This window comes from Pipra filicauda, unplaced genomic scaffold (genome assembly GCF_003945595.2).
Source record: "Pipra filicauda isolate LSUMZ 115617 unplaced genomic scaffold, ASM394559v2 scaffold93_size3172892_pilon, whole genome shotgun sequence".
Lineage (NCBI taxonomy): Eukaryota > Metazoa > Chordata > Aves > Passeriformes > Pipridae > Pipra > Pipra filicauda.
The window spans coordinates 1,236,271-1,248,289 of record NW_024105131.1 but is presented as its reverse complement, the minus strand read 5'-3'; the positions used below and the strand labels follow the sequence as shown (position 1 = coordinate 1,248,289).

At 37.8% G+C, this 12,019-nt stretch overlaps 1 protein-coding gene across 6 annotated transcripts in view; it reads left to right on the top strand.

Moving 5' to 3' along the window:
• CNOT2 (CCR4-NOT transcription complex subunit 2) overlaps nucleotides 1-12,019 on the top strand; it is an 80,392-nt gene that overhangs the window by 33,348 nt on the left and 35,025 nt on the right. The gene's annotated exons all lie outside the window — the stretch shown is intronic.

Sequence of the window (12,019 nt, the reverse complement as noted above, 5' to 3'; positions counted from 1 at the left end):
TTAGAGCTATAGTATTCTGAAAGTCTATGTAGAATTAATTCTTTTGTAAATAACCTGAAATGTAGAAACTTTTAAGTCCTTTTTAAAAGTATTATATTTTAAAAGAAAATCTACAACTCCTTAGTTTTATCTGCTTAACTAGGACTATGCATGCCCAAAACAGTAATCTAAGCATTTAATCTAAAGTTTAGTAAATTTATAGCCAACAACAACAAAAGGTGCCTCAGATCATGCATCTTTTCTCTATATGTTCTTCATGGCCTGCTGATAGATTATTTTCCTTTAGTGGTGTTTTTGAATCATGAATTAACAGGCACTGGTCAATATTTTGTTTTTTTCAATTGAAATTTTAGACTGAGGCTTAAAGCTTGATGTGAAATGAGAAGCATGAAGGTAACAATAGTAAAGATTTTTTAATATCCATGGGTTTATTGTCATTTGTTGTTATTCTTTCCCAGTGAAAAGACAATTGGGCAAATAAAGAAAATAGCACGCAGGTGCTGCATGCTGATTGGCACCCTGTGGAGTGAAAGCAGGGTGATGTACCTGCCATGTTCTTGCCAGCAGGATCAGGGAAGTGATTCTTCCTCTGTACTCAGCACTAGTGAGGCCTCACCTCGAGTACTGGGTCCAGTTTGGGGCCCCTCAGTTCAGGAAGGATATTGAGGTGCTGGAGTGTGTCCAGAGAAGGGCAACAAGGCTGGTGAAAGGTCTGAAGCACAGGTCCTGTGAGGAGCAGCTGAGGGAGCTGGGGTTGTTTAGCCTGGAGAAGAAGAGGCTCAGGGGAGACCTCCTCACTCTCTACAACTGCCTGAAAGGAGGTTGTAGCCAGGTGGGGGTTGATCTCTTCTTGGAGGCCACTAACAATAGGACAAGAGGGCATAGTCTTAAGTACAGCAGAGGAGGTTCAGGAAGAAGTTCTTCACAGGAAGGCTGATTGGACGTCGGAATGGGCTGCCCAGGGAGGTGGTGGAGTCACCATCCCTGGAGATGTTTAAGAAAAGACTGGATGTGGCCATGGTGTAGTTGACAAAGTGGTGTTAGGTCATAGGTTGGACTCCATGATCTCAGAGGTATTTTCCAGCATGGTTGATTCTGTGCTTTTGTTCCAGAGATGTCTGTACCTGCTGTAGGGATGGATGGACAGGGTATGTGTAGCAAATCCTATATGAATTTCAGTGGCGGTACCTCAGTTGCTACTTGTGTTCTTTAACTTGTCAGCAGCCCCTGTGGAAGGGGCATGATGAAAAAATTTAGAATGGCAACTATTGGTCACCCTAGTTCAGTTTCACCACCACATGTGATCAGTTACATATTATACTTCCTTAATAGTGTTGTCCATCATACAGGGATTCATCCTTCTAATAAAGTGCATTTGGACAACAGGGTGCTTCCTTTGATCTTCAGATACAGTTTCCTGACTGTTAACATACTGTAAATTGGGGCTGTGGTTATTTCATGGTCCCACCTGCTATAGCATGATGTAACCATGGTTGTAACCACATGGTTATAGCACATCTGGACCAAGGGCCCAACTGGCTGAAAATTTAAGGAGCCAACCAGGAGCAGGACTGAGACAGTAGATTTTACTGCTGTGAAACATTAAGCCTTGTGAAAATCTTGCTCAGTGATGATTCACACTGTAATGAATCCTTAATTATAAAACAAAAATTAAAAAAACCTTCCTATTCCAGACCCTTAATGTAAGAATTAGATTCTTAATGTAAGAATTGTCCAGTGAATGTGTAGAAGGTTTCTCTCTGTCACTTCAAAATCCAAAAGACTTGTTTAAGTTTTTGTAACTGCAGCCTATAGTAGATCATGGTTATGTGTTAGTATTCACCCTCCCTGTAACTGATTTACTGACACTTTTAAACGAATTTTAAAGTATCCTAAACAACCTTCTTATTTTCAAAGAACACTTAGAGACTTAAATGAACTGCTTTCTACCTGTAGTGTATCTGGTTTTCCTTGTTCTGCTTTCAGAGCTTTTGTTAGATATTTAGTTTGAGTCATCTACACCTTTCTTTGCAGTTGCTTGAAAAAATTCAGGTCAATACTTTAGATCCTCCCTTCTAGGAATCTGCAATTTTGGAAGCAAATAGTTTGTCTGCAGTATAATTTTCTTGATAACAGTGTAAGTTCAGATTATTAAAAAAAATTCATTTGATTGAGACGAATTTTTTTCTGTGTTTCACTTAGATGTGGGCAATACAGCAGTCTTGTCAAGGTTTTTTTCTGTTAATAAGCAAACAGCTTTTGATGTATAATATATATGTCCAGTCACTATATGAAATATTTTTTTTTCTTTTATACTTACCTGTATATATTAATAGTATTGCTGTTTCTGAAGTAGTTTGTTGAAGATAAATTCTGGTCAGAACTAGGGAAACATACCTTTTTGTGCGTGGCTATGTTTTGGGAATTACAAATTGTGCACAGTGCTGCTCTATGGGCTGTTTATGTACACTGCTCCCAGAAACGGTTTTCTTTGTAGCAATAAGCGTTTGGGTAAGTCCCCTTTAAAATGGGGGAAAGGATTAACAAAAGTGGTAAAGAATATGTTTGTTTAACGGTGCAGTAAAAAAAGCTTATGGCACCACAAAGATAAAGAAACAATTTTTTAAAAATTATAATAGTGAGGGAGTTCAAACACAAAAAATATTTCAGTATTTGTAAACGCTATTGACATTTGTAGTTTTTGAGAGCAAATTACTGTACACTTCAGTCACTGAAAGAGAGCTGGAGTATCTGGGTGGTATTTAGTTTAAATTAAAAATAGTTATAAATTTATGCAACATGTAACTGCCTCCAGTTATCCAGTATGTAGGTTCATGATGAAATGTATCACCCTTCATGTTCTTAGCACCCTGAGAGAAACAGAGAAACACACAGATGTAGGAATTGTGAGCAAAGCTATATACTTCAGCTGAAGATTGAGTAGACCCATTTTCAATAAAAGTACTCTTTTATTTTTTAATGAGACCAGAATAACAGGAAGCAATACCCTGTTGCTTGTTTTACCAGGCTGTTGAGGCACTAAACAGTCCTGTCTTGGAACTCTACATACAACTGTTTTCTGAGAAACTACAAGGAAGGTATGAGACGAAGGCGACCATCCCATGTCTGGGACTTGGGCCAGGTCTCAGCAACATTTGCAGTCTGAGCTTAGACTGCCAGTTTGAGGTAGCTCTGTTTTAAAATGTTGTGGTGTAAAGTCTGCCGCTTCCAAGAGGAGTTGCTTTTAATTGAAAAATGATGTTATTTAGTTTCTGATATTTGAACCAAGTTTACAGTATATATTAAGCCAAAGTTTTTACAGTATAGAAATCTGACTGAAGTCCATGTGCTTAAAATGATAGAGTGCATAGCTACTCTAATTCATTTTTGACAACCTTAATGGAGAACAGAATGATTGAAGAGGTTTAAATTGAACGTGTGGAAGATTAGTACAGTGGAAAGGCATGATAGGTGCATTTACCGCTTTCTTAATTTTTACCTGATGATTATGTTTGCAGTAGCGTGTAGGGAGCTCAGAGACTGTAATTTATCTTTTCCAGTGTGGAATAGTATCTAACTCTGAAAATTCTATACTAACATCAATTAGCACTTAAATAAAGAAAAACAATGAAGAAATGCAGTTCAGAAATTTAAAGTCTTAAATAATTATGGTACTTTTTCATGATCTTTTTTAAAAAATCAGCTTTTTTGTTGGTTTGTTTTTAAGACTGGGTTTGTCCTTGTACTTATGATATAAAAGCATTCAAAGTTGTTTTGTCACACTTTATTTTATGGCTGAACCCAGTACAGCTGTAATCACAACATAGCCTGGCTGTGCAGTCTGAAGGTTACAAGAAACAGGCCCTGGAATATTTAGGAAGCGTCTTAAGGCTTTCATAAAGAAAAAAAAAATTTTTTAAACAATAACCAAAGGATAGAAGTCTGTAATTTTAACTTGCATTTTTGCATTTGCCCTGAAGGGTCACAGACTCTTAAGTGTGTTTTAGGAGGACACTAAAAAGCCATAAATGAATTTAACTTTAACCTGTCTGTGCTCCTGGAAAATGTTTCTGCTTTTGCAGAACATAACATTCATCTGGAGAAGGAGAGTCACTGAGAGGCAAGTATGCTGCCAGGAGGTTGTGACAGCTCGTAAATGTTTCTTTCCCTTCAAGGATTCAATATATTAAACATACACAATGTTTTGAATTTTCCAGTTGTGTTTTAAGGTAAGATGTTTGATGTGCTGTGTGTGCAGAATGAATTTTTTGGCCAGAATGTTCTCAGCTATTTCTATTTTTAGAATACCTCTGTGGAGAAAAAAAAGAGCCCAAACCAAAAGGAACCGTGTATTTCTTAAAATTCAACATAAATTGAAAAGTGTTATTACCCCTTTCTTGAGGATGCTTCTAACAAATGGTTAGCAGTTTACATTAAATACTATATGTGTGAATGTACTGATAGATAACTCTTTTAAAAAATAGTTGCTTTCTTTTTCAGTTGTCTTTACCTTGTGCTCCATATACAAAAACACCCCCAAACTCACAAAAAACATACCTTCTCTTTCCCCCCCCAAAAAGCTGGAGTAGAAATGGGTCTAGTACTGATTTATTTAATGTCAACCAACTCCATCCGAGTAATGAAAGGAAAAAAAATACTCTGTTGCTACTCCATTAATCATCCTCTACATCTGACCGTACACTACTTAACTGCAGGAAATGCTTGGGAGACCAAGGCTTATTTAAAATACAATGTTTTAGATTAAACAAACATGAAAGTTTTGACTGTATCCGGGAAGAAATAGGTAGGCAGTGCAGCTGTCTTAAAAAGTAGTGGAATCAGTGTTATGCAAAAAAAACCCAAAAAGGCAAACAAGATAAATCCCCCACAAAAACCTAGTCAAACAAAAAACTACAACCAGCCAAACAAACAAAAAACCCAGCAAACAAAATGAACAACAACTAAAAAAACCCTACAGTATTCCTGGAAAGAGGAACCTGTTCAAAATCAACGTGGAAATGTCCCAGCTGGAGCAATGGTTACCCTTTTAGTTGAAGCAGAGATGCTAAGTCTAGCCTTCTGGCTGAGAGCCTCAGCTGAAAGCAAATGGAAAGTCAAAGGAGCCTTATTCTTTAATTTTTAATTTTTTATTCTTCTCACACCATATAAGAGATTTGATGAATCCTGTGATCATGAGCCAAATTTGAATTAAGTTTCAAGGTTTGTTTTTTCCTCTTGGTTTACAAGCTTTTATCTCTCTGTCTGATATATAGTGCAAAAGTTTTTAAATGGTAAATGAGCCAACAAAAGACTGTCTAGTGAACAGATACAGACTATTTAATAGTTATTGTGACATACATCATTTAATAAGGCTTAATATTTTACAGACATACAGCTCTAGAAAGCTTCTCAGTGGGCATTTTTGGCTTCAACTGAATTGGGTGTTTAGGAAGTGTTAAGAAATATTGCTTGAACAGTATGTAAGGTAATGACTCTACAGAGATAGCTGGAGGCACTTAGCAGATGAAACTGTGTCAGCTCAGCTTAGATGTGATGTAAAGGACCACAGTAAAATTAAGAGAAAGAGGGGAAAAAACCCCCACTCTCCCAGCTACAGAGCATGCACGTGGTCATCTTACTGCTCATTGACAAGCATATCAATGCTGTCCTCTTAATGTTGCTTGAGAGTCGCCTCTCTGCTGCACTATCAGCAACCATCTTCCCTTGCACGTGAGGCCCAGCTGACCTTCATGTTTCCGACTCATCCACTCCCATCCCCATGCTACCACCCCCTGCCCTGGCAGTGTCCTTGCTGCAGGCGGTTTTCATTTTTGCATCCCCAGGAGAGATAAAGCCTCCCTAAAACCCGAGTGTTGTTTCCTTTTTCTTCACCACCAGCTTTCCTTGTAAAAATTTCTGATTTGGCAGATTCTGATTTCAGAGTAAAATATTGTTTGCATGTTACTCCACCAGGGGTTTCCTTTTGTTTTTATAGCTTCTTAGGGGACTCATCAACATGAAAGGTTTCTGAGATGCTCCGTATAATGAAACCTTTATATTATTTCTGTAATACTGGGAGCAATTATCTCTGCTGCAGAAGTGAGACCACAGTGAGAACAATTGGCTGACTTGGACTAGACTAGGACCTGGTTTGTTTTCTGGGTTAAGCTCTCTTGGTCCATGTGTGCATCATCTGAGTTGTCTGTTGTTTGTGGAAAAAGTTGTTGAGCAGCTGGGAGTGATACCAAGCATCAGAGGTGGCAAAGTATGTCATACTGATATCAAAGCTGTAACACTTGGTAGAGAAGAAATATTTTGGCGTTGCAGCTCTCTTGATTGTGAACCTGAAGTCCAACCTACGTAATGTTACTTAGTTAACTTTTGTTCTAATTGCTATTAAAATGTGTTTTGTGAATATGTGATGACTACTGAATACCAATGAAAAATGAAAACCTCTTAAAAGTGGTTTTCTTCTCCCCTCCTCCCCCAAACTGTTATAAGCTTTTAATCAAAAATCATACTATACTTGTTTGTATTTTTTAACATATTTGACCTGTCTGGGGATTCTGTAAATTGAGATACTATAGTTCCAAACTTGGCTTATGGTCTGTCTGATTATCACTTAACCTGCTTAGCTCTCTTCATAGGAGTGTATTTATGTCCCCTGAGGATCTCTTCTCTGCTACATGCAGAGAAGAGATATATCTCTTCTCTACACATATTATGGAACATGCATTAGTTTAAACAACTGCCCTGTTTTGGTGCATTTTAGCAGAGGGGCAGTACAAGCAGAAGAGAGGACTAGTAGTCTGAGGTCAGACTGGCATGTCCCTGTTGAAATCCCCTGTTGCTCGTACAATTTTTTTCAGACTAAAACTTTTTGTTCCCTATATCTCCTTCACTTTGTTGTCTTGGCACCCCTCTTTGAGTTTTCAGCTGAAGTTACTTATATTATAACCAGTTCTATGACTTACTTCATACAGAGTTTTTAGAGTAGGAAGTGTAAATTTCTTTAACTGTTGACTTTTTTTTCCACTGTTTCCTTTTTTGCCTCCATGAGAAATGTATGGAATCTGTCACAATTCTAAGTATTTCAGAAGAACAGTTTGCATGTGCTTAGTGTGATTTCATTTTATGGGTTCATTTCTCCGCTTACCTGATCCAGCTTTCAGACTGCACACCCATCATATGGGTTTGGCCATACACACAGTTTCCTGCAATGGAATTTCGCTGAACACAGGAGTGTTCGTCAGTTTGCTCGGAGTATTGCAATGTTTAAGAAAATGCCAAAATCCTATTTCTTTATCTGGGGCCTGGAGGGAATGGTGGGATTTTGTTGTTTCTGAAGAACTTAGTGTGTTACGGATTTTCTAATCTTTTAAAGCTGGGCTTTACAATTGTAAATGCTCTATTAAGGAACTCTCCAGAGTGCCTTTGAGTAAATCTAGAATAGCTAACTGGGTAAAGTGTCTTGTTATATATTTTATTTTAAAAAAACCCAAACAAACGTGCCACAAAGCAACAAGAAAGGCAAGCCCAGGCATAAAACTGGAAATAAAATTCAAATAGATGCGCTTCCTGAATAAAGGGTTATCTTACTCTAATTTTTTATGAAAATGTAATTTCTGAAAAACAGGAAAACTTTTTTTGTCTACAATAAAATACTCAAAATGTTTGTCAATTACAAAATCAATTTTTAGTTAAAACTGCAAGTAGTTTTCAACCAGTGCCTTTCTGAATTACCCAATGGGATGAATCAAAGATTATTAAACAAAAAAAGGTATGAAGTTGCCTTCCAATAGCATTTTTTCTTATGGCTCAGGTGCAAAATACTAGTTGAGGGAAACTCACAAAGTAAACTTCTGAGGAGCCAGGAAAAGTACCACTGTAATAGTAAGTTTATTATGAGAGCATTTGAAGAAATGTGATTATCTTTCTGGAATGGAATTTTGAGTTTTTTGCTTATTTGTTTACAAACTTTACAGCTGAATTTCTCCTTTCTAAGGTTGGCCCATTTTCATAATAACCAAATACTAGTTTTTGTAGGCAGGTTTACTGTAACAGTTACTAGAAATGCAGGATTGTCTCTGTTATTTTATGTGCTGCTTTGCTCGTTCGTTGGGTTTTATTTTGTTTTCCCAAGACAACATAGGTACTTCAGAAGCTCGTTTTGTTTTTGAACCTAATTTTAGTTAAGTCAGGCTTCTTAATGTAACTGATGTCTTCTTTGATGGTATTCCCAAAAGACAATCAGTGAATAAGTGTGACATACAGATAGCGTATATTTAGCTGATAATTGTCTTGGTGCATCATCAACTGAGAACATACTTTAAAACTTATTTTTTGTTAACAAATTGAACTTGTTTCTTAAAAAATTTTATGATGGAGGAGCTGTCATAAGAAGGTAACAGGAGTATGCCAGTACGTAATTTATTTTCAAGATTCTTGCTGTTGTTCACTGCGTGTAGACTTAAAATAGCATTGTAAGTACTTTTGCAATATTATGCTAAAGGATGAGTTGACAGAAGTGCACCATTTTTACATTTTTAATGAATGGTTACAACTGCCAATGTGTCTTGTGCAACAGAGAACTGATTTCCCACAGTAGAACAGGAAGAGTAGTTAGAGGATTAGGAGAGGTATCTGTATGACATTAAGCTGACTAGATGGGAATTCTTTGCTTAATAAAATTGCCATGCAACTGGCATACCACTTCTGTGAGATTATGTTGGCATATGTGTGTGTATTGGTATGAATGAGGGACTTAAATACAAGAGCTGATTTCTACCTTTCTTCACCTCACCAATCTAGACTCTGTGAAGGTATGAAACCTCAGGTCACTGTTATTTTCCAAAGGGTTTAAAATGTATTTGGAAGTGCTCCATGAACTTTGCTGTATTTACTTTTGTAGCTGCTTGGACAGTTTATGAAAAGGGAGCTGCAGTATTTGTGTATGAGGTTTCCTGGTGGCTTCTTGTCCTAAGAAATAAGCAATAAAGTTCCACCTGCAGATCTTCTCACATTTGGCACAGAGCCAGTTATTCTCACACCTTCTTATGAGGACTGCAACAGTGTTTTTTCAATATCTGTTCATATGCTTTTAGCATGAGTGGCTAATGTGTATGTTAGTGAATACTGGAATAAGTTGACATGAATAGGAAGATACCTACTGCTAACTTGGCAATCATATGACACTGTCATTGCATAAACCTGCTGTAATATAAAAGTCTGCATGGGGATAAGTGCTCTGATTCAGAAGTATTCCAGCTGTTTACAGTCACTGGTGACTGCTGGGAAGTAGATAAACTGGCTGCTGGTGTTAGCTTCAAAACGAGCAAGAAGTGAGCAACCTGGCTACAGCAGCTGCAACCTAAGTGTCTAATCCCAGTTGCTGCTCTTTCTGTTACAGATCTTTAGCAACTTGACTCGTTTTATTGTGCTGTTAGTTTTGTGACTGGGCTGGATAGCGGCGTGAATTGTACCATCATGTTTCTCTGTTGTGATCTGTGCTGTGGTTCACCCTGATAACAAGTGGCAGTTCTTTCTAGTAAGAGGAATCCTGTTAGGGGGACAGGCAGTTGCCAGAATGCCCTCCAGTGCCTCTACCACTTCCCTCAGAGAGAGCGTGGACAGCTTGAGCACTGCGTGTGACTGCTTCGCTTGGCAGCATTGAATGACACAAAATTGCTTACAAAAATGCTGCTGTGAAGAAGTGTCAGTCTCTGCAAAAAGGTTTTGAAGGTCTTCAGGGTAGTTGGGCACAGTGATGCAGCTGGGTCACAGGCAGGGCTCCTCCAGATGCCCCCTCTTCCCCTGCAGCTGCAGTCTGCAGTGCACTGTTCTGCTCTCTGGAGTTCATCAGCGCAGTTCTATTAGGTGTCATGTAGAAATATGCATTGCCAATAAAAATATCAGTATTTAATCTATCTAATTATTAAAAGTTTTCTTAATTTCTTTCTTAATAGCCATGCTCTTGTTGGACTCCATATTAATATCATTGCACTTCATCAGTCTTAAGGCCATAGTCTTGATTAGTTTTTGGGCCACTGTCTTATATGATTATCAGTATAGAAAATAATCTTTTAGACAGTTGAAATTTAATGGAGAGTTTAAAATATCTTTCAGCTTTTCAGTAGATAGACTTCATATTTGGGCATACTAGCTTTCTTGCAGTGACTATAAACATATATTTTGAAAGCTTTGACCCACCAATTCAGAAATCTTTATGGTACATGTGTAGCTAGCCATGTGTAAACCTTTGCAGAAATAAGATCAAAATCTGCAGGGTCAAAGACAGAACCGTTTTCTTCCCCTTATATAGCTCCTGGATCATAGCTCAGGGTTAGGCAGTGCATTAGTACAGTACTGTATGTGCTTCAGTGACTTGCTTTCTATGACAATTCAGTTTTGTTATTGTGATGATGTATCACAAGAGAGGGTTATGTGGCAAAAAAAAAATCCTTTTCTTATCCCAGGTATTGTTAAAGGAGCATCAAAAAATTCTTCAGGGCTTGTGAGAAGCTGCCTTTTTGTTTCTCAAAAGCAGTAGTTGGTTGAGACTCACAGCTCCTCTTCATTGCTGGAGATAGCTTCACCAAAGCATTTCACTATCCCTTTTATTGCCTTTGAAGGTAACTGCTCATCTCTCTCTGCACTTTGCTCAGGCAGAGCAAAGGACAGGATAATCCCCTTAGCCTGTTAAATGCTCCATCCCATCTGGTAGGTGATAATTGCATTGTAGGGGGATTAACACAGTGGGATATGCTTACAGTGGAATGAAAACTTCACTGTAAGTGTGAAAGTCAACTGAATGCATTCTAGCATTTTGAGACCTTACATTTGCACATTTTTTGTGAATATCATAAAACACAAGTTTCATCTGAAGAAGGTATGCAGTACCTTTACATGCCATCCTTCACATGCATGTGACAGGTTATAAATTTGTTTTGAAATATCACTAGTCTGAAGATCTGAAACCCCCTTGTAGGAGTAGTAGAATAGACTTGTTTAGCCGAATCTTTTAGGGCCATTCTGTGATTATAGCTGTATTAAATGCATTCTAAGTGTTGACTTTACTTTTACTCAAAAGTCCTATGACTTTGAAATCATGGGGTTGTTACCAGAGTAGGAGTACTCATGTTATTTAAACACTGCCTACAAATCTTCGTCAGTAAAGGTGAAATTTGAATAAGCCGCACTGTGAGGAATATCACAGTAATTTTGCATTAGCAGAGAGTAGGGGATTTCAGGCTGAAAGTAGCTTTTCTTCCAGCCAACCAGAATAAATACTTTGAAACTTCAGTTTTAAGCGTGAGCCTGAGGTAGTGCAAACTGACTCTTTAAAAAAAAAATGTTAAAAATCAACCTGTGTTTTTGTAAGTTTACCTAATGCTATCAGTAGTGAAGATAGTAAATCTTAGGATTCAGAGCATTTCATAAGCTAACTGTAACTTAGCTTTCTTACCTTTCAAGTTGATAAAGATCCGTGTGAAGATAAGTAGTGCAGTAGCTCAGGGTTGATTACCATCCTGTTGTTTGCACTCTCTCCAGTCTCCCCATATGATACAAGAAACTGGCTAAGTTGCTCTGTGCTGACCAGTTTGTGCCATTTCACTGGTTTGAACATTAACCTGTTAGGTTAAAACAGGGCTTGGTTAGTCCACGCTGTGCTGTGGTAGTGTTTCATCGTCAGATAGATTAAATAAGAGTCAGATATATAAATATGCACTGTGTGCAGTAGATGCTTTAGCAACATTGTATGACCTTGCTGCAGGATTAAATTTTCTAATGAATTAAGGTTCTGTGACCAGCTGTGTGGTTGCTGTTTCTTTAGTTTCCAATTCCTGACTTAGCAGCTCTGTCTTTGTGTGCATCTCTGGCAGTAAGGGCAAAATAAAATCCAGGGGTTTTTTATGGGCTGTCTGCAGTAACTTTGCCAGTCTGTGATGAGATTGTTGAGTGTGGTTAAGCTCAGCCTTCTCTTACTTAATCATGGATCTGAGTAGGGTCAAGTAGAAAG